General features: G+C 45.9%; 1 protein-coding gene, 4 non-coding genes and 1 pseudogene across 6 annotated transcripts in view; 2 read left to right on the top strand and 4 right to left on the bottom strand.

The window, feature by feature from the left end:
* The window catches only part of LOC126931509 (neuroblastoma breakpoint family member 3-like), an 833,099-nt pseudogene that overhangs the window by 242,340 nt on the left and 564,531 nt on the right, over positions 1-26,228 (top strand). The window lies entirely within an intron of this gene.
* Positions 1-26,228, top strand: part of RBM8A (RNA binding motif protein 8A) — a 165,504-nt gene that overhangs the window by 33,689 nt on the left and 105,587 nt on the right. The gene's annotated exons all lie outside the window — the stretch shown is intronic.
* On the bottom strand, positions 15,606-15,678 carry TRNAK-CUU (transfer RNA lysine (anticodon CUU)). The gene has a single exon. It is a non-coding gene; the product is annotated as a tRNA-Lys (tRNA).
* Positions 16,664-16,735, bottom strand: TRNAH-GUG (transfer RNA histidin (anticodon GUG)). Its single transcript has one exon. It is a non-coding gene; the product is annotated as a tRNA-His (tRNA).
* TRNAG-UCC (transfer RNA glycine (anticodon UCC)) lies at positions 17,614-17,685 on the bottom strand. Its single transcript has one exon. It is a non-coding gene; the product is annotated as a tRNA-Gly (tRNA).
* On the bottom strand, positions 19,323-19,394 carry TRNAE-CUC (transfer RNA glutamic acid (anticodon CUC)). Its single transcript has one exon. It is a non-coding gene; the product is annotated as a tRNA-Glu (tRNA).

Below are 26,228 nucleotides of genomic sequence, written 5' to 3'. Positions count from 1 at the left end.
CCGGGACGGCAGCCCTAGTACATGGTAACTACCATCTGCACCAACTTAGAATAGCCATAGATGAGGACCTTAGAGCCATAAAACACTCTATCACAAAACTTGAAGAGTCTTTGACTTCTCTGTCTGAAGTTGTGTTACAAAACCGACGAGGACTAGAGATTGTCTTTCTAAAAGAAGGCGGGCTCTGTGCAGCCCTCAAAGAGCAATGTTTTTATGCAGATCATTCAGGAGTAAAGATTCTATGGCAAAACTGAGAGAAAGATTAGACAAAAAAAAAAAAGGAGAGAAAATCTCAACAAAGTTGGTTTGAAAATTGGTACAACCAATCCCCTTGGTTTAGCACCCTAATCTCCACCATCTTAGGACCCCTCATCCTGCTCACGCTCATCTTGACTTTCGGGCCGTGCATACTCAACCGCTTACTCACCCTTATTAAAAATAGATTAAACATAGTACATGCTATGGTTCTGACCCAACAATACCAGACCCTCAGGACTGAAGAAGAGGCTCAATCTTGAGCCTCTGACACAAAAAGAGGAGGGAATGAAACTAGGCCTCATAAAACTTAAGAAATTAACACCAGATGGCCATGGATAGCCCCCCAATGTTCCCGGAACTCAAACAGAAAAACAATTCCAGGAATGTACATCAGGGGGTCCAGCCCTAAACAGTTCTAGGAAAGTATCGCATGAGGTCCAGCCCTAAACCATTCCAGGAAAGAAACCCATAAGGTCAAGCCCCGACCAATCAGAACCAGACACCTTGCTCAGGCCATAGCCAGACCCAATCATCTTGCGCCTTAAGCTTTGTTTGAACTTCGCGCCAAAAGCTGTGTTTGAACTTGTGTTTGCCTATATAAACAGCCTGTAATAAGCGTTCGGGGTCCCAGGGGCCAACTTAGAGCTTGGGACCCTAGTGCGCTAGTAATAAATAACTCTCTGCTGTGAATCTCGTGTCGGTGATCCTTCGCGGTGACCCCTGCCCAGGAGGGAATCGAGAGTTCGGTTCCAACAACACATTACAAATCCACCACAGTTCACTTCTCAACATGGCATCAATGTACACCTTCCTCCTCCTCTTTTTTTTTTTTTTTTTTTTTTTTTTTTTTTTGACGGAGTCTTGCTTTGTCACCCAGGCTAGAGTGCAGTGGCCGGATCTCAGCTCACTGCAAGCTCCGCCTCCCAGGTTCATGCCATTCTCCTGGCTCAGCCTCCCTCGTAGCTGGGACTACAGGCGCCCGCCACCTCGCCCGGCTAGTTTTTTGTATGTTTTTAGTAGAGACGGCGTTTCACCATGTTAGCCAGGCTGGTCTCGATCTCCTGACCTCGTGATCCGCCCGTCTCGGCCTCCCAAAGTGCTAGGATTACAGGCTTGAGCCACCCGCTCCGGCCTCTTCCTCCTCCTCTTTTCCTCCTCTTCCTCCTTTCTCTTCTTCCTCCTCCTTTTTCCTCCTTGTAAAACCATACTTAAGGTTCAAATAAAGACAATAGGAAAATCATACTTTTTCTCATTCAGTGAAAATATGCCAGCCCTTTCCCCAACAGGATAAAGTCCTTTATTTGTCTTTGAATGATGTTCACTCCTTTTTTAGCTAGATCACATTCCATATTTGCTATCCTGTAACCTAAATATGGAGATTTCTAAAGGTTAATTATTAATGAATATGCTAGCTAGGGTGATGGAAGAGGAGAATTCTTAAGAAAAGTATTGGTTAATATGTACCCAAATGTATTCATCTCAAAATAATGAAGAAATACTCATAACTATTACGAGTCCTCATTTCTGCAACTGTCGCTGGCCCTAGCTGGTATTTGTAACTATCTTCACATCTTGCCCTCACAGCCATTTCCTTTGGGCCTGGGCCGGTGGACATGAGCGTGGGAAGGATAATAACCCGCAGTGCCCCACACCGCACCATCCTCTGGTCTCCAGAGGTGGGATCCACAGAGCAGGGACCTTTGCTGAATTCTAAACCAGCTCTGGGAATACAAGAACAGCTGCCTTTGAGAAACAGTTCAGGTCTCCATATTCCAGACTTCCTAGTAGGACTAAACGCTTAATGTTCACACGGGAATTCATGGTTCTCCTAAAATCCTGCGGTGGAATGCCTTCCTTCACCGAGCATTTACTGGGCGCCTACTAGGTGCTAGGCTGGCTCTGGGCTGTGGGCTGCAGCCTGTGCAAACTCCAGGTCCCTGTGCGGTGGATTCCACCTCTGAAGGCCCGAGGGCTGCGCGGTGAGGACACCACGGGTTCTGGTCCTTCCCACGCGCGCGTCCACTGGCCCAGGCCGGGAGGAAATGACTGTGAGCGCAAGGTGTGAAGCGGGGCTAAGAATGGGAAAGGGAGTAAGTGACTTCCGCCGGAGAGGCTGCAGTTGTCGCCTGTGGAGGGGCCGGCGACTTTTGAGACGGTGAAGAGCAGGCGGGGGAAGCAGTGAGGAGCAGACGGTGAGGAGCAGGCGGCCGTTTTGCCGTTGGAGTCCCCCAGCTGACTCTGGCCGGGTAGAATGTCCAAACGTGCCCAAAGACTCGACTCTTGGCTTCATTGTCTCCCGCGTTCTGGGTTTCTGGAGTGCGCGGGATTGGACAGGCCACAAACATATGAGATTATCTGCAGCCAGAGATTAAAAAGCCGTTTCTGGTATCAGCAAATGAGTTTAAGACACAACCCATTAGAGTTTCTGTGGCGCAATCGGTTAGCGTGTTCCGCTGTTAATCATAAAGGTTGATGGTTCAAGCCCACCCAGGGACGGTGCCCTTTATTTAAGCAAGATTCACGCTTTCTGTTTAAAGACTCTAATCCTGGGAATCCTCCGGACCTCTACTAGCTTTAAATCAGATGCCAAAATATGCTGCGTGAAGGCTCAAGTTCCATGGAAGGTCCTAAAACAGGAATATTTCAGCAAAAGTAATTTTTCAATAGAGCCTGAGCCTGGGGCTTCAGAGCTTACCCCATATCCACTGCACCTATTTCATCACTTCCTGAAGCTAGGTTTTTACAATTGCACATTTCTGGAAATCTGAAACTCCCAATAATTGAAAACTTTCAAGAAAACCCCAATCTTCACTTGTGGTGAAGCCTCAATTTCTGGGTTGAAATCTTGGTTCGTTCACAACGTGACTTTCAAAACATTACTGAATTTTCCGCACCTCAATTTCTTTGTCTATAAAAAACTGCAAAAAAAAAAAAGTGCTTCCCTTGGCGGGGCGTGGTGGCTCACGCCTGTAATCGCAGCACTTTGGGAGGATGAGGTGGGCAGATCACCTGAGGTTTGAGACCAGCCTGACCAACATGGTGAAACCCTATCTTCACTGAAACTACAACAATGAGCCCGGCGTGATGGCGGGCGCCTGTAATCCCAGCTACTTGGGAGGCTGAGGCAGGAGAATCACTTGAACCCAGGAGGCAGAGGTTGCAGTGAGCCAAGACTGTGCCACTGCACTCCAGCCTGTTGGCAGAGCAGACTCCATCTCAAAATAATAATAATAATAATAATAATAGATAATGCTTCCCTCATGGATTACTCTAACATTTGTGAATCCAAAAGTATGTGAGACAGGTCTCAATAAATTTAGAAAGTTTATTTTGCAAGGTAGAGGCACCAGTGACAGCTTCAGGAGGTCCTGGTAACATATGCCTTAGGTGGTCGGGTACAGCTTGCTTTTATTCATTTTAGGGAGACAGAATACATCGATTGATACATGTAAGATTTACACTGCTTCAATCTGGAAGGGCAGGACAACTCAGAGGGTGGGGGGCTTCCAGGTCATAGGCAGATTTAAAATTTTTCTGATTAGCCATTGGTTGAAAGGGTTATTATTATTCCAGAAGGGAATTTCTGGGTTAGATAGGGAGGTTGTGGAGACCAAGGTTTTATCATGCAGATGAAGCCTCCAGGTAGCAGGCTTCAGAGAGAACAGATTGTAAATGTTTCTTATCAGACTTAAGGTCTGTGTTGATGTTAATGCTGGTTGTCTTTTCCTGAGTTCCAAAAGGAAGGAGGGTATACAGAGGCATGTCCAATCTCTCCTTCCCATTGTGGCCTGAACTAGTTTTTCAGGTTAGCCTTAGAATGCCCTTGACCTAGAGGAGGGGTCCATTCAGATGGTTGGGGGGCCCTAGAATTTTACTTTTGGTTTACACATTTGATGAGAAATACACATAAAGCATTTAAGCATCTAATAAATGTTCATTAAATGTGTAGTTGCTGTAATTACTTTCAGTGGCATCATCATCACCACTTTCATATTTTACCTCAGCCTTTTAAACAACTGCTTATCTTTTTATAGGATGGATGAATCAGTATATATTTAAATGGTCCTTGGCTAATGGACACAAAATTGTGTCTAATGCTTATTCTTATAAAAAATTATTCAGAGAACATCCTTATACAAATATATTTCATCATTTGGGTAAGGATTTCTTAAAACACACTTCTAGAAATGGACTTGCCTGGTCAGAGTATTTGTGCCTTTCCAATTTTTCTAACTGATGGTTAATTGACCTCTAATGAAGTTAGGTGTGGGGAAAAGAAAGAGATCAGCCTGTTCCTGTGTCTATATAGAAAGAAGTAGACATAAGAGACTCCATTTTGTTCTGTATTTGAGATGCTGTTAATCTGTGACCCTACCCTTGCAAGAGACATGTGCTGTGGTAACTCAAGGTTTACTGGATTTTGGGCGTGCAGGGTGTGTCTTTGTTCCTAGAAAACCTAGGTATTGTCCAAGGTTTATCCCCATGTGATAGGATGAAACAATGTTGCTAAAAGGTTTATCTAAAGGCACAGGATTTTCCTTTAAATTTATTCATGTCACAGAGATCCTTGTTCTTATGTCTTACTGCTAATTTCCTCCCTAAAAACGATCCTATTGTCCTGCCACTCCCTTATCTTTAAGATGATAAAGATAATTATCTATAAATACTAAGGGAACTCAGAGGCTGGTGCCGGCGTGGGTCCTCTGTAAGCTGAGCGCCGGTCCCCTGGGCCCCCGCTTTTCTTTCTCTATACTTTGTGTCTTATTTCTTTTCTCAAGTCTCTCGTTCCACCTAACGAGAAACACCCACAGGTGTGGAGGGGCAGGCCACCCCTTCAGTTAGGCCTAGTCATATTCCCACACCCTAAGAGAATGCTCCTTCCTTGGCCACACTATCTGACATTTAATAGCAGCACAAACTCTTCACTTTTGTTTGGGGAATGTTATTGCTTGCTGGTCTCACACAAGCCCTGAATCTTACAGGTAAGGAACTGGTGCTACGCTGTTCTCCTTTGTTCTCCTGACCCCTGGGAATTCTGGGAAAGTCGTTCACAAGAGACTTGAGTTTGGATTCACCTGACTGTAAAAGTGCTGACAATGGGTGTTTCCACTGTTCCTGTGACAGAGAGCCTGGACTTCAGCTGCTGAAGAAGAACTCGGACCTAACCCTCCAGAGCGGGACCTTTACTTTGGCACATATTTGGTCCTTAGCTAAACAAAAATTGAAAAGGGGAGATTTTAAATTTTCATCTAATTGAGACTTTATATAATAGATCTTTTTCTTATTTTATTGTGGCAACAAGAGGAGAGATTGCATTCTTGAGTTTTTATTGTTGGAATGTAATAATCCTGGCTATTCCACTGCTCTTGTGGAGTTGTTTGGTCTATGCTGGTACATGGTACTTGCTATGAAACACTGTCTGGTGAACTGGATAGGCAAGTAGCTAAAGAAAACGTCATAAGAAACAGAAATAGGAGTTGAGTCCAATCTCTCTCCTGCACTGCAAGATTCTGTTGCAGTTGTCCCTACACCTATTGCCATAGCACCCCCAAATTTTCTTTAAAGCTAAGCAAATAGAAATAGAGGATGGATTCTCAAGTAGATATACCAAGTAAGGGAGGAGACCACCACTCACCATCTTATGCCCAATTTCTGCCTCCAAAGAAAGAAGAAGTAAAAACTGAAAGGCGGAAATGAAATCCACAGGCAGACAGCCAGGTGCTGCACCCTGGGCCCAGTAGTTGAAGATTAACCCCTGACGTATCTATAGATTACAGACATTGTATAGAAATGCACTGTGAAGCCGGGCGCGGTGGCTCAAGCCTGTAATCCCAGCACTTTGGGAGGCCGAGACGGGCGGATCACGAGGTCAGGAGATCGAGACCATCCTGGCTAACACAGTGAAACCCCGTCTCTACTAAAAAATACAAAAAACTAGCCGGGCGAGGTGGTGGGCGCCTGTAGTCCCAGCTACTCGGGAGGCTGAGGCAGGAGAATGGCGTAAACCCGGGAGGCGGAGCTTGCAGTGAGCTGAGATCCGGCCACTGCACTCCAGCCTGGGCGACAGAGTAAGACTCCGTCTCAAAAAAAAAAAAAGAAAAATAAAAAAAGAAATGCACTGTGAAAATCCCTATCCTGTTTTGTTCCGATCTAATTACTGGTGCATGCAGCCCCCAGTCATGTACCCCCTGCTTGCTCAGTCAATCATGACCGTCTCACACGCACCCCCTCAGAGTTGTGAGCCCTTAAGAGGGACAGGAATTACTTACTCTGGGAGCTCGGCTCTTGAGACAGGAGTCTTGTCGATGCCCCCGGCCAAATAAACCCCTTCTTTCTTTAACTCGGTGTCTCAGGAGTTTTGTCTGGGCTGGTCCTGCTACACTGAAGTCAAGTCTTATTTTGATTCTTTCAGAGGTTTGGATGTCTTAGTTATCTCAGGCTGCTGTAACAAAATACCATCTACTGGGTGACTTAAACATTTATTTTTCACTGTTCTGGAGGCTGAGATGTCCAAGATCAAGGTGCCAGCAAATTTGGTTGTTGGTGAGAGTCCTCTTCCTAGCTTCTAGATAGTGATTTTTTTTTTTGTACAGTATCTACCTTGGCAATAGTCATCTTATTTTTCCATTTAGTAAATTTTCCATGTATTTATTACTTAATACTAGCCAATTTCTCCCCAGTTCTGTAAATCTCCCCTCAACACATAGAAACACACAATCATTTTGTTTGGTTTGCTTGCTTGTATGTTTGTTTAAGAAATTTTTCCTGGTCAGGCGAGGTGGCTCATGCCTGTAATCCCAGCACTTTGGGAGGCCCAGGCAGGTGGCTCAAGAGTTCGAGACCAACCTGGCCAGCGTGGTGAAACCCTGTCTTTACTAAAAATACAAAAATTAGTTGGGCATGGTGGCGGGCACCTGTACTCCCAGTTCCTAGGGAAACTGAGGCTGGCAGGCATCTGTAATCCCAGCTACTCGGGAAGCTGAGGCGGGAGAATCGCTTGAACCCGGGAGGTGGAGGTTGCAGTGGGCGGAGATCACGCCATTGCACTCCAGCCTGGGCAAAAGAAAGAAAGGAGAGAAAGAAAGAAGAAAAGAAAAGGAAAGGAAAGAAGGAAAGAAAGAAAGAGAAATAAATTTTTCCTGGCACATTTCCACCTGCTCCATTCTGGATGACTTGCTCTTCAGGCTTATCTCACAGCTGTTATCATAATCTCTCTCTTTACAGCAGCATCTTGGGATTTCCATTACCTCTCTCTTTTGTTAGATCCCCTGCTTCATGGATCTCACGGCAGTTCGTTCCTCACTCTCTTCTTCCTTTTGATGATGCATATCCTCCAAAACCTCCTATAAAGGGGTTACCGTAGAAATAAACTTTCTGAGACACTGCATGTCTGAAAATGTCTATTATACCCATATACTTAATTGATATTTTACTAAATAGAGATACAAAGAGATAGGTTGAAATAATTTTTCTCTCAGATTTTTAAAGGCACTGCTTTTTTTTTTTTTTTTTTTTTTTTTTTTTGAGACAGAGTCTCACCTGGCTGTGTCGCCCAGGCTGGAGTGCGGCCGCGGGATCTCGGCTCATTGCAACCTCCACCTCCCGGGTTCAAGTGATTCTCCCGCCTCAGCCTCCAGAGTAGCTGAAATTACAGGCACCCGCCACCACGCCCGGCTAATTTTTTAAATGTTAGTAGAGATGGGGTTTCGCCATGTTGGCCAAGCTGGTTTTGAGAGAGGAGACCACTCCTCATATTGTCTTATACTTAATTTCTTGTTTGCTGAAAAAGTGGAGGTTGAAACAATGGGTAGAAGTAAAAATCACCGTCAGACAACCGGGCGCCACATTTCGGTCCTGGTTGCTAAAATTCAATCCCTGACCTCACCACTTGCGCTATCTATAAAATTCCAGGCATTGTATAAAAAAGCATTATGAAACTCCCTTTTCTGTTCTGTTTCGTTCTGATTACCGGTGCATACAGCCCCCAGTCACGTACCCCTCGCTTGCTCAATCGATCATGACCCACCCCCCCCCCCCCCACACACACACAGACACACACAGCCCCTTTAGAATTGTGAGCCCTTAAGAGGGCCAGGAGTTACTTATTCCGGGAGCTCGGTTTCTAGGGCGTGATTTCTAGGACGTGAGTCGGCCGACGCTCCCCGCTGAATAAAGCTCTTATCTTCCACAATCGGTGTCTGAGGGATTTTGTCTAGGACTCCTCCTGCTACATTTTCAAACTCCTGACCTCAAGTGATCCGCCTCCCTCGGCTTTGCAAAGTGCCGGGATTTATTTTTTTTATTTTTTTATTTTTGGAGACGGAGTCTCGCTCTGTCGCCCAGGCTGGAGTGCAGTGGCCGGATCTCAGCTCACTGCAAGCTCCGCCTCCCGGGTCTACGCCATTCTCCTGCCTCAGCCTCCCGAGTAGCTGGGACTACAGGCGCCCGCCACCTCGCCCGGCTAGTTTTTTGTATTTTTTAGTAGAGACGGGGTTTCACTGTGTTAGCCAGGATGGTCTCGATCTCCTGACCTCGTGATCCGCCCGTCTCGGCCTCCCAAAGTGCTGGGATTACAGGCTTGAGCCACCGCGCCCGGCCAAAGTGCCGGGATTACAGGCGTGAGCCACCCGGCCCGGCCCTTGCTGTTTACTGTTTTCCATAGTCGTTTCTGAGAAAGAAAAAAGTAACCCTTTTCTGCTCTCAGCTAAAGCTGGTCTGACAAACACCTAGGCCATGATGTTCTCCGGTTAAAACTAAAAATTTCACAACACCAATATCAGACAAAGTTACCCTCTCACCAAGATGAAAGAAAGACTATTTCACAATCATATTTGAGCACAAACAGAGCACTGTTCAAACCACAATATGATCAAACATCCCACTTTCCCAGCTACTAATAGTGACTGTCAATTCTTTTTTTTTATTTTTTTGAGACGGAATCTTGCTCTGTCGCCAGGCTGGAGTGCAGTGGTGTGATCTCGGCTCACTGCAACCCCTGCCTCCCGGATTCAGGTGATTCTCCTGCCTCAACCTCCCGAGTAGCTGGGACTACAGGTGCCCGCCACTACACCCAGCTAATTTTTGTATTTTTAGAAGAGACGGGGTTTCACCATATTGGCCAGGCTGGTCTCGAACTCCTGACCTTGTGAACCGCCTGCCTCTGTCTCCCAAAGTGTTGGGATTACAGGCGTGAACCACTGCGCCTGGCCTTTTTGTTTTTTTTTTTTTGAGACACAGTCCCTGTCGCCCAGTCTGGAGTACAGGGGCGTCATCACAGCTCACTGCAACCTCCGCCTCCTGGGTTCAAGCGATTCTCCTCCCTCAGCCTCTTAAGTAGCTGGGATTACAGGCATGCCCAACCATGCTCAACTAACTTTTGTATTGACTGTTGATTCTTTACCAATTATGTGTTTAGTCCTGCAACCATTCCTCCCACTTTCTAGATAAAAATATCGAGATTCTCAAAGGAAGAATTGTCCCACAATTTCCCCATCGTGTTTGCTGTCTCCTCTGTTGCAATGAGCCAATATACTCAGGTTTGACTATAGGTTTGTTCCTGATGGTTGTAGACTAGAGTGCCTCGACATCGTAGAGAAGATGGATGCCATTCTGATTTTTTTTTTTTCTTTTTTTTTTTTTTTTTTTTTGAGACAGAATTTTGTTCTTGTTGCCCAGGCTAGAGTGCAATGGGGCGGTCTCGGCTCACTGCAACCTCTGCCTCCCGAGTTCAAGTGATTCTCCTGCCTCAGCCTCCCGAGTAGCTGGGATTACAGGCGCCCGCCACCACACTCGGCTAATTGTGTGTGTGCGTGTGTGTGTGTGTGTGTTTAGTAGAGATGGGGTTTCACCATATTGGCCAGGCTGGTCTCGAACTCCTGACCTCAGGTAATCCACCCACCTCGGCCTCCCAAAGTGCTAGGATAACAGGCATGAGCCACCACGCCCAGCCCATTCTGATTCTTTGTTATTTGCCTTAAACTGTTCTCCCATCTCTCCTCCCAAAAGCTTATAGAATCTTCTACTTGTTCCTACTATTTTGAAACTTCGTGATCTATTTTCATCCACTATGCTGGGTACTCAGTGTGCTGTTTCAATATAGGAATTTATATTTCGGAGGTATCATTCCAAAGATGTTTATGCATATATAATTAAAGGTATATATTTCCTGCAACTACCATCACCCTTTTGATACACTTTTGCTGCATAATAAACCCTTCCAAGCTTATTGACTTAGAATAACAATAATTTATTATTTTTAGTTATTCTGTGAGTTGGCTTGGAAATTTTTCTGGTCCAAGCTGATTCATTTGGGGCTGGGTGGTCTAGGATGGCCTCACTCACACATCTGGGGTATGGCTGGATAGTTTGGAACAAGTGGGATGCATGGATCTTTTTCTTCATGTGATCTCTCCAGCAGGCTTGCTTGGGGGGGATCTTCAGATCATGGTCTCAGGATTTCAAGTGAAGGAAAAAGCAGGTAATCCCCCCATGTGCAAGCCTCTCTTCTGCCAGGTTTGCGAAGGCACCAACATTTGCCCAAAGCAAGTCACACAGCCAATCCCAGATTCAGACAGAGGAGAAATAGACTCTCTTGAGAGAAGCTGCAAAATATAACCACCATTTTTTTTCTTTTCTTTTCTTTTTTTTTTTTTTTTTTTTTTATTTGTTTGTTTGAGACGGAGTCCCGCTCTGTACCCCAGTCTGGAGTGCAGTGGCGCGATCTCGGCTCACTGCAAGCTCCGCCTTCCAGGTTCACGACATTATCCTGCCTCAGCCTCAGGCATCCGCCACCACCCCCGGCTAATTTTTTTGTATTTTAGTAGAGACGGTGTTTCACTGTGTTAGCCAGGATGGTCTGGATCTCCTGACCTCGTGATCTGCCCACCTTGGCCTGCCAAAGAGCTGGGATTACAGGCATGAGCCACCGCGCCCAGTCATATGTTTCAATCTATCACAGTGTACCATTCTGGACTATCATTGGCTCCCTCATTTTCTTTCTCTTTTTTTTTTTTTTTTTTTTTGAGACGGAGTTTTGCTCTTATTGCCCAGTCTGGAGTGCAATGGCGCGATCTCAGCTCACCGCAACCTCTGCCTCCCAATTTCAAGCTATTCTCCTGCCTCAGCCTCCCTAGTAGCTGGGATTACAGGCATGCGCCACCACACACGGAAATTTTTTTTTTTTTTTTTTTTTTTTTTTTTTTGAGACAGAGTCTTGCTGTGTAGCCCAGGCTGGAGTGCGGTGGCCGGATCTCAGCTCACTGCAAGCTCCGCCTCCCGGGTTCACGCCATTCTCCTCCGGCCTCAGCCTCCCGAGTAGCTGGGACTACAGGCGCCCGCCACCTCGCCCGGCTAGTTTTTTGTATTTCTTGGTAGAGACGGGGTTTCACCGTGTTAGCCAGGATGGTCTCGATCTCCTGACCTCGTGATCCACCCGTCTCGGCCTCCCAAATTGCTGGGATTACAGGCTTGAGCCACCGCGCCCGGCAAATTTTTTTATTTTTAGTAGAGACGGGATTTCTCCATGTTGGTCAGGCTGGTCTCGAACTCCCGACCTCAGGTGATCCGCTCGCCTCGGCCTCGCAAAGTGCTGGGATTACAGGCGTGAGGGACCGCGCCCGACCTCTTATTTTTCTTTACAGCTAGCTGAACTGCATGTAATTGTACGGTTTTGCTGTCACTAATTTACCTCCAAACTGACGGACAGGTAGAATTTCCAATGTTTTTCTATGATAAAAAAAAAAAAAAAAAAAAAAAAAACTCCATGAATAACCTTGCACACGTGAGGTAGATCTGTAGGAAAAATTTCTAAATGTGGGTTGCTGAGGTTAAAAAAAAAAAAAAGAAAAAGAAAAAAAGAAAAAAAATTGCTTATTTATACCAAAGGTGTCAAAAAGAAAAAATCTGCTTGTGGGAAACATGATACAAGGTGGGGTTTTTTTGTTTGTTTTTCGGGTTTTTTTTTTTTTTTTTTTTTTTTTTTTTTTTTGAGACGGAGTTTTGCTCTTATTGCCCAGTCTGGAGTGCAATGATGCAATCTCAGTTCCCCGCAACCTCCGCCTCCCAGGTTCAAGCTATTCTCCTGCCTCAGCCTGCCTAGTAGCTGGGGTTACAGGCATGCGCCACAACGCCCGGCTAAGTTTGCATTTTTAGTAGAGACAGGGTTTCTTCTCGTTGATCAGGCTGGTCTCGAACTCCCGACCTCAGGTGATCCGCCCGCCTCGGCCTCACAAAGTGTTAGGATTACAGGCGGGAGCCACCGTGCCCGGCCATGACACAAATTTAAAAGAATAATTTTTAAACATCTTTTTTTGGTCAGGCGTGGTGGCTCACACCTGTAATCCCAGGACTTTGGGAGGCCAAAGTGGGTGGATCACCTGAGATCAGGAGTTTGAGACCAGCCTGGCCAATATGGTAAAACCCCATCTCTGCTAAAAATACAAAAAAAAAAAAAAAAAAAAAAAGCCAGGGGTGGTGGTGTGCGCATGTGATCCCAACTACTCGGGAGACTGAGGTGGGAGAATGACTTGAATCCGGGAGGCCAAGGTTGTAGGCAGCCGAGATTGTGTCACTGCACTCCAGTCTGGGCGACACAGTGAGATTCAGTCTCCAAGAAAAAATGCTTTTTAATTTTATAGATATTGTCATAAGGCACCCTGTAGAACTTGTACCAATTTATCCTCTCATTCACAATGTATAATAACCTCTCCGCGGGGCGCGGTGGCTCACGCCTGTAATCTCAGTCCTTTGGGAGGCCGAGGCAAGCGGATCACGAGGTCAGGAGATCGAGACCATCCTGGCTAACACGGTGAAACCCCGTCTCTACTAAAAATACAAAAATTAGCCAGGTGTGGTGGTGAGCGCCTGTAATCCCAGCTACTCGGGAGGCTGAGGCAGGAGAATGGCGTGAATCCTGGAGGCGGAGCTGCTTGCAGTGAGCCGAGATCTAGCCACTACATTCCAGCCTGGGCGAAAGTGTGAGACTCTGTCTCAAAAAAAAAAAAAAAAAAAAAAAAAAAAAACCTCCCCAACATAAACTTTAGAAAAATTTACTATTAGGTGGGACACAGTGGCTCAGGCTTGTAATCCCAACACTTTGGGAGGCTGAAGTGGGCATATCGAGTTCAGGAGTTCGAGATCACCCTAGGTAATACAGTGAGTCCTCATCTCTACAAAAAGTTAAAAAATCGGCCAAGCATGATGGCAAGCGCCTGTAGTCCCAGCTACTTGGGAGGCTAAGGTGGGAGGATCGGCTGAACCTGAGGGAGGTGGAGGTTGCAGTGAGCCAAGATCATGCTACTGCACTCCAGCTTGGGTAACAGAGCGAGATGCTGTCTCAAAAAACAACAACAACAACAAAAAAAAAAACAAACAAAAGAATAGAATTCCTTGGATATTTCTGCTTGATACTTTACTTTTGAACTTTATAATCATATTGTCTAGTTTGAATAAAAAAGAAAAAATTCTTTGGACAGTTTATGAAAACCATGTTAAATTCAGACACAAAGTAAAGGAGAGGCTCTGTCTTCATGATGTTGAGTCTCCTATCCAAGAACATGATATACCTCGGTTAATAGGGAAGGAGGCTGCCCTACTGCAGTGGTTCCCAAACTTGAACATTCCAAATTACCTAGAGAGCTTGTTAAGTCACAGATTATTGGAGCCACCCTGGGGGTTTCTGATTCAATAGGTCTAAGGTGGCACTCAACAGTTTGCATTTGTCTCAAGTTTCCAGGTGATACTGAAGATGCTTGTCCTGGGACTACACTTTGAGAATAACTCGTCATTTTGGAGATGGTTGGTGGACTATATGTGAGACTAAAGCATATTTATATTCTTAAAAAATAAAAAGTACTGGTAAATGATCCTTAGGGAAAGGAGGTGAAAGATCTGTACGAGGAATTAAAAATGAATGTTCAGGCCGGGAGAGGTGCCTCATGCCTGTAATCCCAGCACTTTAGGAGGCCAACGCAGGCAGATCACCTGAGGTCAGGAGTTCAAGACCAGCCTGGCCAACATAGTGAACCCTTGTCTCTACTAAAAGCACAAAAATTAGCTGAGCGTGATGGCGGGCGCCTGTAATCCCAGCTACTCAGGAGGCTGAGGCAGGAGAATCGTTTGAACCCGGGAGGCGGAGGTTGCAGTGAGCTGAAATCCGGCCACTGCACTCCAGCCTGGGCGACAGAGCGAGACTTTGTCCCCCCAAAAAAAAAAAAAAATTGGAGTGTCTCTTGAATTGAATGGTGCCAATCTTGGCTTCCACCCACCTGGCAAACCAACTTAACCTACTCCAGCCAAAGCAACAGTTAAAGATAATTTAGCAGGAACAAATGTAAGGCAAACAACTCCAAGGCAAACAACTCCAGGCTTTCGGGAATAGAAAAAAGTTCTCCAGTGGATCAATAACTAATTCAAAGTAGTGGGCCCAGCACTCTGGAGTGGCAGCCTATACTCATCAAATAAGACTGCAACTGTAAACTCCCTACTCGCTGCCCTACCCGTTTGTCTTTGCTCCTCCTTTTCTTTGCTCTTCCGCTTCTCTCCTCCGCCTCCTCAACTTCTTTTCTAGAGCCCTCTCCTCTCTTTCCTGACCTTCCTAAACTGGTTGTATTTTACAGACCTTTGCGGCTGATGAAGGCTTCAAAACCTAAAAAGCAAACAGATGCTCCCTAACACCTAGCTGAGAATATTTTAACTCACTACAAAGGCCTTTCAAAACCCCATTCAAAATTTCCCACCAACAAAAAGAGAACCAGTATTTCCCTCTGGAGCCGTCCTAAGGCTGTTCTCCGTGGAGCACTGTCGGACTGGTTTAGGACTCTCCTCAGAGATGCTCAGCTTGTCTGCCTTTGCCCAGTTGAGAAACCCATCGTGGATTAGAAGTACGTGGTCACTACAGACACTAGAATCCCCAGATTCCTCTTTTCTCTTTTTTTTTTTTTTTTTTTTTTTTTGAGACAGAGTGCAATGGCCTGGTCTCGGCTTACCGCAACCTCCGCCTCCCAGGTTCAAGCAATTCTCCTGCCTCTGCCTCCCGAGTAGCTAGGATTACAGGCATGCACCACCACGCCCGGCTAATTTTGTATTTTTAGTAGAGACGGGGTTTCTCCATGTTGAGGCTGGTCTCGAACTCCTGACCTCAGGTGATCCGCCCGCCTTGGCTTCCCAAAGTACTGGGATTACAGGCGTGAGCCACCGCGCCTGGCCCAGATTCCTGTTTTCTTGATTAATTTGGGGTGAATGGAGACGATTTCTGGAGTCAGTTACCATATAAGGGCAGTAGCCGCTGTGGCGATTTAGAACTTCATGTTTCTATGGTAGCAAACCGAGAGGGTTAAATAAAATCGCAGCGCCCAACGTGGGGCTCGAACCCACGACCCTGAGATTAAGAGTCTCATGCTCTACCGACTGAGCTAGCCGGGCAACCGTTAGCTCGTGCTTCCTATATGAAATCATTTTCCACTGATGTAGAGGTTGTATGATCTAATTGTATATTATTTCCTGTGAAAGAAGTTTCAGGACCTAGGACTGGTGGACACGGCAATAGCCTTTTCATAATAGCTTTTTGCCACGGAGGAATCCGAGGTTTAGAGAGCGATGGGGGCTGCAGACAGCCAGGAAGGCTCGCGGAAGACTCGGGAATCACGAGTCCTGTCTGAAACCTTAGTGTTTCCGCAGATTCCTTCCACTGAGGGAACCTCCTCACCGACTTCAGAGGAGGGTGCGAAAGAGCCCGAGGAAACTCAGATGAGAGGTGCAAAGACCTCTCTGCAAAGCATTTTAGTTCTCCATCCTGGAAGAGGCACTGAGTTCCAGAGTCACCAGGGAAGGGTCCTCTCCTCTGCTCAGGTGAAGGCCGAAAGAACAGCCGTGGTCCCAGCTCCGTGGGCCTCCATACTGCTCTAAAGCTTCCCGCCTGGGCTGCCTAGCGCCTTGGTGGGCGAGCCGCAGTGTGAGCCAACTGGAACTATTGTTGTTTGAGACAGAGTCCCGCTCTGTTGCCCAGGCTGGAGTGCAGTGGCGAGATCATAGTTCATTGCGGCCTCTACTTCCCGGGCTCAAGCGATGCTCCCACCTCACCCTCCCTAAGTAGCTGGGACCAAAAGCGCCCGCCACCATCTTTAAAAAAATTTTTTTCTAAGCGTGCGTGGAGGCGTCTCAAGCTGGTCGCGAACTTCTGGGTTCCAGGGATTCTCCCGCCTCCGAGACTTCACAAAGCTGCTGGGATTACCTAATGGCGGGAGCCACCACGTCGGCCTGGAGCTATTGTTATTCACCGAATTTGTGGGCTGCACTTCCGCGGGGATGCCTTAAGCAAAAGCAGAATTACAAGCATGTAACTCTTTTAAAAGTGATGATTAAAAAAAAAAAGAAAAAGAAAGGCCACCAAAGCAAGTTAGGAGTAACGTGCCGTGACTCGGATTCGAACCGAGGTTGCTGCGGCCACAACGCAGAGTACTAACCACTATACGATCACGGCGAGCCACCAGCAAGGCGGCGTACTGTAGCTGGATTTAATGCCTCTTGAAAGAGGAATGGCTGTTTCGTGCTACTATTTGGCAGGTGCATGAGGTCCACATCAATCAATTCCAAACTTTTCCATTCTGCAACCTCGAAGCTCCAACACCCGAATCAGTTCTTAGACGCTAAATCCGTTGATGATAGCTGTAGCATCACCCGCTCCGCCGGGCGGCGGCGGGCCCAGGTCCTGACTAGAAAGCAGAAAGCGTCAGCTGCAACCAGGGACCACGTCGCCTCTCGCCTCTCCGCCTCCATTCCCCTCTTCCCCCTCCAAAGAATCAATCAAGCCCAGGGATGCGAGGGGCAGCCTCGAAGGATTTTACAAATTACATCTGCAGCCTGTACCATGGAATTGAGGTTTCTCTTCCCAGAATGGTGGAAGCGGAAGAAAAACGGAGCTAAGTGAGCTGGGGAGGGGATGAGAGCCCCGTCTTAATTATTTCTTGCTTCCATCACAGGCACAAGAAGCGCTGCGTACTCTCTCGCTGGCATTGTGGGAGCTTGTGCTGACTTCCTCATCTTCACTCATCAGTATATCAGAGCCACCTCTGCAGATTCAGAAAAACAAACCCAACCAGCCTCTATTTCAGACACTTCCCTAGACCCCTAGAAGGAGAGTTATTGTTAACTCAGGCGACGCTGGCGGCCGAACCCATCAGATGGGCTTGGCTCGCACGTGCAGTTATCAAAATACAGATGTTTGCTGTGGGAGGGACAGACCATACTGGTGCAGACGCAGGACACAAAAGTTGTCAAAAGCTCTTTTCCTCTGTTCCCTGCTTTGCTCGGTTTCCAAGCCTACTCAGTCTAAAAAGCTGAGAGGAAAAAGACCAAACCTGCGTTGGCCGGGAATCGAACCCGGGTCAACTGCTTGGAAGGCAGCTATGCTCACCACTATACCACCAACGCTTCTGAAACGACACTCCTTCCTTTGTTTATGAGAACTAAATAACCAGGTTTGGGTTTCCCGTTTATTTCTGGACTAAGAAATTTAGACTGCAGGAAAAACCTACAAGAGGAAAATTAAAAGGAAGCTCTCTAGAATTTCTCCCATTGAAAATTCTGTGGTCGGCCGGGCGCCGTGGCTCAAGCCTGTAATCCCAGCACTTTGGGAGGCCGAGACGGGCGGATCACGAGTCAGGAGTTCGAGACCATCCTGGCTAACACGGTGAAACCCCGTCTCTACTAAAAAAAAATACAAAAAAACTAGCCGGGCGAGGTGGCGGGCGCCTGTAGTCCCGGCTACTCGGGAGGCTGAGGCAGGAGAATGGCGTAAAAACCCGGGAGGCAGAGCTTGCAGTGAGCTGAGATCCGGCCACTGCACTCCAGCCTGGGCGACACAGCGAGACTCCGTCTCAAAAAAAAAAAAAAAAAAAAAAGAAAATTCTGTGGTAGTATCTTGTTTCACAGCTTTAAGAAAAGTCAATTCTAGTTTCCTGGGCATTTATTCCACACATGGGCAAAATTACATATGTACAAGACCATATACGACAACATTTTTTTTTTTTTTTTTCCCAAATAGCAAAGAGCTAGAAATAACCTAAGTGTTTATAGTAGGAAGCTGGCTAAACTAATTACGGAAAATCCATACAACGGAATGCTATATGCCAGAAGAAAGAATAAGGAAGTTCTTCATGTCTAATCTGTAAGTACTTCTAAAATATACTGTTAAATGGAAAAGGCAAAGTGCAGAAAGTATGTATCGATTACTTCCATTTGTACAAGGGGGAGAGAATGTTTAAATATATATACGTATGTATATATGCATGTACTTGCATTTGCATAAAACATCTCTAACATTATAATTAAGAAACTTAACAGCGGTTACATCATTAGAGAGAAAATAAATGGTAGAGGTTAAAGTCAGGTTTATCAGTTCTGTCCTTTTGCATATTTGAATCCTAAACCATGTAAATATATGACCTTTTCGAAAATTCAGTAATTAAATGGAAAGAAAATACGTTACTGAAGGATATTTATTTCCACTGCAAAGTGTTAGAAATATATTGTTAACCTTAAAAATAGCTGGTGTTGGCCGAGTATGGTAGCTCATGCCTATAATCCCGTCACTTTGGAAGGCAGAAGAGGGTGGATCACCTGAGGTCAGGAGTTCGAGACCGGCCTGACCAATATGGTGAACCCTGTCTCTACTACAAATACAAAATTAGCTGGGCGTGTCAGCGCAGGCCTGTAATCCCACCTACTTGGGAGGCTAAGGCTGGAGAATCGCTTGAATCCGGGAGGCGGAGCTTGCAGTGAGCCGAGATCGCGCCACTGCACTCTAGCCTGGGACAAAGACAGCGAAACTCCGTCTCAACAACAACAAAAACAGCTGGAGATAAAATAGTACGTATAGCATACATCCACGTTGTTTCAAAATCTAGATATTAAGAGTGGTCTTTAGGTGATAGAATTGTGAGCGATTTATTTGTATTTTTTTACATTTTCTGTATTTCAGATTTTAGTGGGATGGGGGAGATTGACTAGCAGATAACGTTTATTTAAAAGATCCTGAGGGAAAAGCAGAAAAAGAAGTAAATCGTTCCTTCCCTGACCGGGAATCGAACCCGGGCCGCGGCGGTGAGAGCGCCGAATCCTAACCACTAGACCACCAGGGAAGCTGTTAAAGCGTTCCTGTTACAAATATATGATTCTACTAAGTGCTGTGGTTCATGCCTGTAATTCCTGAAACATTGAGGTCAAAGTGGCCAGATTGCTTCAGTTCACGAGTTCGAGACCAGCCTGGGCAAAGTGGCAAACCCGGGCTCCATCGCATCGAAAGCACAAAAAAAGTAGCCGGGCTTGGTGGCGCTTGCCTGTAGTCCCATCCACTCGGGAGGCCCGATCGCTCTAGCCCGGTAGGCAGAGGTTGCAGTGAGCCGTGATCGCGCCACTGCACTGCAGCTTGATGACAGGGCTAGATCCTTCCTTAAAAAAAAAAAAAAAATTATATGATTCTAACTAAACGTTTATTTCCACTTATTCTTTTACATATTATTTTTCACTGCCTAGATTCTGAGATACTTCCATACTGGGCCTTTCCTATGTTGGGGCTTCTTCCCGGTACTTCTTTCCTGGAGTAGAAAACACTGTGAAAGAATTCTCCAGCCCGGCTCTCAGAGCCTAGGGAGCATCGCGTACACGTGATTACAGTCTCCAAGACCAGAGAAGAACGTCCGGAGAGAAGAGGGTGAGACAGAGAGGAAGCTCACCTCCTTGTAGTTGCAATGATTTCCTGAATTGTGACCATTAGAAAAGTAGAGACCCAGCTACGTCTTTGCCAAAAACAACCAGGAACTTTTACTTAAGGAATATAAAGGACGTCATGAGAGTAACAATAGGAGATCCTGGGCCCACTGTACCTTTTTTTCATGTCGTGTGAATTGTAGGCCAAACTGTTAAAACAAATATTACTGACAAGTGAAAATCACTCGGCCAACAGGTACTTGGTGCTCAGCAGGATCTGAGCTCAACTCACTAGTGGGAGACTAAGAGAAGCTCAGGGTCTTGAACCTTTAAAACTCACGAGGTCACGGGCGCGGTGGCTCACGCCTGTAATCCCAGCACTTTGGGAGGCCGAGGCGAGCAGATCACCAGGTCAAGAGATCGAGATCATTCTGGCCAACATGGTGAAACCCCGTCTCTACTAAAAATACAAAAAGTAGCCAGGCGTGGTGGCGAGTGCCTGTAGTCCCAGCTACTCGGGAGGCTGAGGCAGGAGAATCACTTGAACCCGGGAGGCGGAGGTTGCAGTGAACAGAGATTGCACCATTGCACTCCAGCCTGGGCAACAAGAGTGAAACTTCGTCTCAAAAAAAAAAAAAAAAAAAAACCATGAGGAAGCCAGGCGCGGTGGCTCAGACACCTGTAATCCCAGAATTTTGGGAGGCTGAGGCAGGCGGATCACCTGAGGTCAGAAGTTCGAGACCAGCCGGGCGTGGTGGCTCACACCTGTAATCCCAGCACTTTGGGAGGCCGAGGTGGGCGGATCACAAGGTCAGGAGTCGAGACCATGGTGAAACCCCGTCTCTACTAAAAATAGAAAAAATTGCCGGGCGCGGTGGCTCAAGCCTGTAATCCCAGCACTTTGGGAGGCCGAGGCGGGTGGATCACGAGGTCAGGAGATCGAGACTATCCTGGCTAACATGGTGAAACCCCGTCTCTACTAAAAATACAAAAAACTAGCCGGGCGTGGTGGCGGGCGCCTGTAGTCTCAGCTACTTGGGAGGCTGAGGCGGGAGAATGGCGTGAACCCGGGAGGCGGAGCTTGCAGTGAGCCGAGATCACGGCCACTGCACTCCAGCCTGGGAGACACAGCGAGACTCCGTCTCAAAAAAAAAAAAAAAAAAAAAAAAAAGAAAAAAAAGAAAAAATTAGCCGGGGGCAGGGGCGGGCGCCTGTAGTCCCAGCTACTCGGGAGGCTGAGGCAGGAGAATGGCGTGAACCCGGGAGGCGGAGCTTGCAGTGAGCCGAGATTGCGCCACTGCACTCCAGCCTGGGCGACAGAGCGAGACTCCGTCTCAAAAAAAAAAAAAAAGAAGTTCGAGACCAACCTGGCCAACAAGGTGAAATCCTGTCTCCACTAAAAATACAAAATTAGCCAGGCATGGTGTCGCCCGCCTGTAATCCCAGCTACTCCGGAGGCTAAGGCAGGAGCATCGCTTTAACCCGGGAGGCAGAGGTTGCAGTGAGCTGAGATGGCGCCATTGCACCCACCCTGGGCGACAAGAGCAACACAAAATAAAAATTGCGAGGAAGGAAAAGAGGAGTGAAGAGAAAGAAAACTGGGGTGCATGCGTTAATGTGTTGCAAATTAACTTCATGAGCGAGAAAAGAAAGCAAATGCGGGCTGGATACGGTGGCTCAAGCTTGTAATCCCACCACTTTGGGAGGCTGAGGCGGGTGGATTGCTTTGAGCTCAGGAGTTTGAAATCAGTCTGGGAAACAGGGTGAAATCCTGTCTGTACCAAAAATATACAACAACAACAACAACAACAATAATAATAATAATAAAGAAAAAAATCTTAGTGAATTGTGTTCACTATATTGTACTTTCAGTTTTTCTGTAAGCTTGAAGTTTTAAAAAAATAAAAGGTTGAGGAAAAAATGAAACAATTAAAAGCCTCCCCTTCAGGTCTTTTTTGGTCAGATGACCCCAAGTGATGAATCCTGTGCCCATGAGTTCAAGCAGAAATTTTTAAAAGCAACCCCACTCCTCAAACACACTCTTACATCAGAAAATACTTTTGATAATGAATTTAAAAATTGAAAGATTGAATCATCACTGACGTGTATATCAGCAGGGCCTGACAGAAAAAAAAAATGGATGGTGAGATACGGAGTTTGGGGGGATTCTGGTAGTTGTTGTTTTGAGACATGGTCCCACTTTGTTGCCCAGACTGTAGTGCAGTGGTGAGCTCCTACCTCAGCCTCCTGAGTAGCTGGGACTACAGGTTCCAGCCACCACACCCAGCTAATTTTGTGTGTGTGGTAGCAGAGATAGTAGGCCTCACCGTATTGCCCAGGCTGGTCTCAAACTCCTGGGCTTACACGATCCTCCCACCTCCGCCTCCCAAAGTGCTGGGATTACAGGCATAAACCACCAAGCCTGGTCTTGTTTTGCTTTTGAAATATCAATGTTAAAACATTAAGAAATATTGTTTAAATCTTCCACTCATCCAGTCTCCATAAGAAACATTGTTTAAATCTTCCACTCATCCAGTCTCCACCTTTCTATAGGTTTAAATGCCATAAATGAGGAAGACAAGTAACTAAATGCTAGACATTTATTTTCACAAAGACAACAAGAATACTGTTGTGTCACCAAGGAGCCTAACAGAGTCCACTTCCTTTTACCCTAGCTGTTTTCACTGGACAAAGGCTGAAAAACAAAAAGCATCTAACCTTCAAAACAACATCTTGGGATCTCACCCAGGGTGGGGACAAGGTAGCAGAATTTATTTTTCTATGTTGCAGAGGAAGTCAGCCTCCTGTTTTGGTCAACAGTACTTTTTCATCAATTATTCTGCCACCTGCTGGTAATTTTTTGTTAAGAAAGGAGGGAGGAAGAAAACTATGAGCTATGGGAGCTAGCCACTTGTCTCAACATGAAAGCACCAGAAAGAATCTCGTCAAAGCACCAAGACAGGATTAAGCCTCCTCCTCTTGCCAGCAATAATGGTGGATGAGGAAGGAGTGTGATTCACTTCACTCTGAGTTCTATTTTCCTTTTTTTTTTTTTTTTTTTTTTTTTAGACAGAGTCTTGCTCTGTCGCCCAGGCTGAAGTGCAATGGCGTGATCTCAGCTCACTGCAACCTCCACCCCTGGGTTAAAGCGATTCTCCTGCCTCAGCCTCCCAAGTAGCTGGGACTACAGATGCCCATCACCACGCCCAGCTAATTTTTGTATTTTTAGTAGAGACGGGGTTCCACCATATTGGCCAGGCTGGTCTCAAACTCCTGACCTCAGGTGATCTGCCAGCCTCAGCCTCCCAAAGTGCTGGGATTACAGGCATGAGCCACTGCCCCTGGCCTGTTTTCCTTTTTAAAAACATTTACAGATCATGTGCCAGACTAGGTATTGAAAATATAAAAATACACCTAGGCTGGGCGTGGTGATGGGCATATGAACAAGTGAATAAAAGAGAATGGATCAGGGAGGATTGAGTAGATGTGATCTTCCCTAGTCCTCCTCCCTGGACATTATATATAAAACAACCCTAAGAAGACTGAAATGTGGAGAGAAGGAGGTAGACCAGTTAGGAGCCCCAGAAACAAAGGCAGGACACAATGCTGATTTCTGTGGACTTTCTTTTTGCCTCATATACCCCATACTTGGAGCTGAAGGAATCAGCAACCTGGAAATCTCAGTAGGAGCAGCCTAAAAAATCCCTAACAAAAGTCTGTTATCTCTAGCCAAAGGATTAGGAATGAGGCAGTCTAGCAAAACAGAAAACTTTTAGACAATAATTGCTCTATTCCAGCCAAATGCAGAAACAAACTGTGGCTTGTCCTCTCCTATTCCGGCAAAGACTGAATGGGCTGCCTAGACTTCTACCACCAGCAAGTATATTAGGAGTCATCCCTTCCCCTTCCTGTTGGGGTGGTAGCAGAAGAAACTTAATAGAGAGTCAGGATTTTCACCCAAACTCAGTGAGTGGTAATGAGGCTACCCCCTAAGGAAAGAATAAGTGAGCTGAAAGAACAGTAGAAATTACTCAATCTGGACAAGGCACAATGGCTCATGCCTGTAATCCCACCACTTTGGGACACTGAAGCAGGCAGATCACTTGAGGCCAGGAGTTCAAGACCAGGCTAGCCAACATGGCGAAACCCCATCTCTACTAAAAATCCAAGAAAAATTAGCCGGGCATGGTGGCACACACGTATAATCCCAGCTACTTGGGAGGCTGAGGCTTGAACCTGGGAGGCAGAGGTTGTAGTAAGCAAAGATCGTGCCAGTGCACCCCAGCCTGGGTAACACAGTAAGACCCTGTTTCAAAAACAAAACAAAACAAAACTCAATCTGAAAAACAAACAAAATAGACTGGGGGAAAAAACGAGCCGAGAGCCTCAGGGACCTGTGAGATTATAACAAAAGATTTAGGCTGGGCACAGTAGCTCATGCCTGTAATCCTAGCACTTTGGGAGGCCAAGGTGGGGGGATCACGAGGTCAAGAGATCAAGACAATCCTGGCCAACATGGTGAAACCCCATCTCTACTAAAAATACAAAAAATAGCTAGGCATGGTGGCGCGTGCCTGTAATCCCAGCTTCTGGGGAGGCTGAGGCAGGAGAATCACTTGAACCTGGGAGGCGGATGTTGCAGTGAGCCAAGATCGTGCCACTGCACTCCAGCCTGGTGAAAGAGCGAGACTCAGTCTCCAAAAAAAAAAAAAAAAAGATTTAACATTTGCATCAGCAAATTCCTGGAAGGAGAAGAGGAAGAGAACATGACAAAAAAAGTACCAAAAGATTTGGTACAGGGATAAACTTACAAATTCAAGAAGCTGAATGAACTCCTAACAGGATAAATCCAAACTACTTCAGGCCAAGGCACATTGTAATAGTTTGGATGTTTGTCCCCTCCAAAACTTATGTTGATATTTGATCCCCAATATTGGAAGTGGGGCCAAATGGGAGGTATTTGGGTCATCAGGGTGGATCCCTCATGAATAGATTAATGCCCTCCCTCACGGACAAATGAGTTCTCACTTTTAGTTCCTGCAAGGACTGGTTGTTAAAAAGAGCATGTCATCTACCTCTTCTCTTTCCTCTTCTCTTGCCATTGATCTCTGCCCAAACCAACTTCTCTTCACCTTCCACTACGGTTGGGAGCAATCTGAGGCCCTCACCAAATATAGATGCCCAATCTTGAACTTTCCAGCCATCAGAATCATGACCCAAATAAACCATTTTTCTTTATAAATTACCCAGCCTCAGGTATTCCTTTATAGTAACACTAAATGAACTAAGACACACATCATAGTCAAACTGCTGAAAGCTAAAGACAAAGAAAAAATATTGAATGCAGTGAGGGGAAAGCAATTTGAATAAAAGCAGATTTCTTTCTCTTTTTCTTTTTAATTTTGTTGTTTTGTTGGGTTTTCTCCCATGTTCAACCAAGTTAGAAAGCCAATTTCTCATCAGAAGTCATGGAGGCCAGAGGGAATTGGCACAAAATTGTTCAAGTGTTGTGGGAAAACACTGTCAATTCAGATTGCTATATCCAGTGAAAACATCCTTTAAAAATGAAGGGGGTATGATTCAACAAAAAAAAGACAAATAACCCAATGAAAAAATAAATATGTGAAAAAATGCTCAATGTCAGCTGGGTGCAGTGGCTCACGCCTGTAATCCCAGCACTTTGGGAGGCCAAGATGGGCAGATCACATGAGGTCAGGAGTTCAAGACCAGCCTGGCCAACATGGTGAAACTATAATAAAAATACAGAAATTAGCTGGTGTAGTGGCACACACCTGTAGTCCCAGTTACTCAGGACACTGAGGCAGGATAATTGCTTGAACGCGGGAGGCGGAAGTTGCAATGAGCCGAAATTGTGCCACTGCACTCCAGCTTGGGGGACAGAGTAAGACTCAGCCTCAAAAAAAAAAAAAAGAAAAAAAAAAGAGTCATTAGAGAAATGCAAATAAAATCACAATAAGATACCGCTTCACCACCAGGATGGCTATAATTTTTTAAAATGGAAAATAACAAGTGTTAGGATAAGGAGACATTCAAATCCTCTTGTATTGCTGGTGGGAATGTAAAATGGCACACCTGCTGTGAAAAACAGTTTGGCTGTTCCTCAATAAGCTAAACATAGAACTAAATATAGAATATAGAACTAAATATAGAATATGACTCAGTAATTTCACTTAGGTATATACCCCAAAGAACTGAAAACAAGCACTTAAAAAAATACTTGTACATGCACGTTGATAGCAGCACTA

This window comes from Macaca thibetana, chromosome 1 (assembly GCF_024542745.1).
Source record: "Macaca thibetana thibetana isolate TM-01 chromosome 1, ASM2454274v1, whole genome shotgun sequence".
NCBI classification, from domain to species: domain Eukaryota; kingdom Metazoa; phylum Chordata; class Mammalia; order Primates; family Cercopithecidae; genus Macaca; species Macaca thibetana.
The sequence above is the reverse complement of the archived record's forward strand: the minus strand, read 5'-3'. Positions and strand labels throughout refer to the sequence as shown.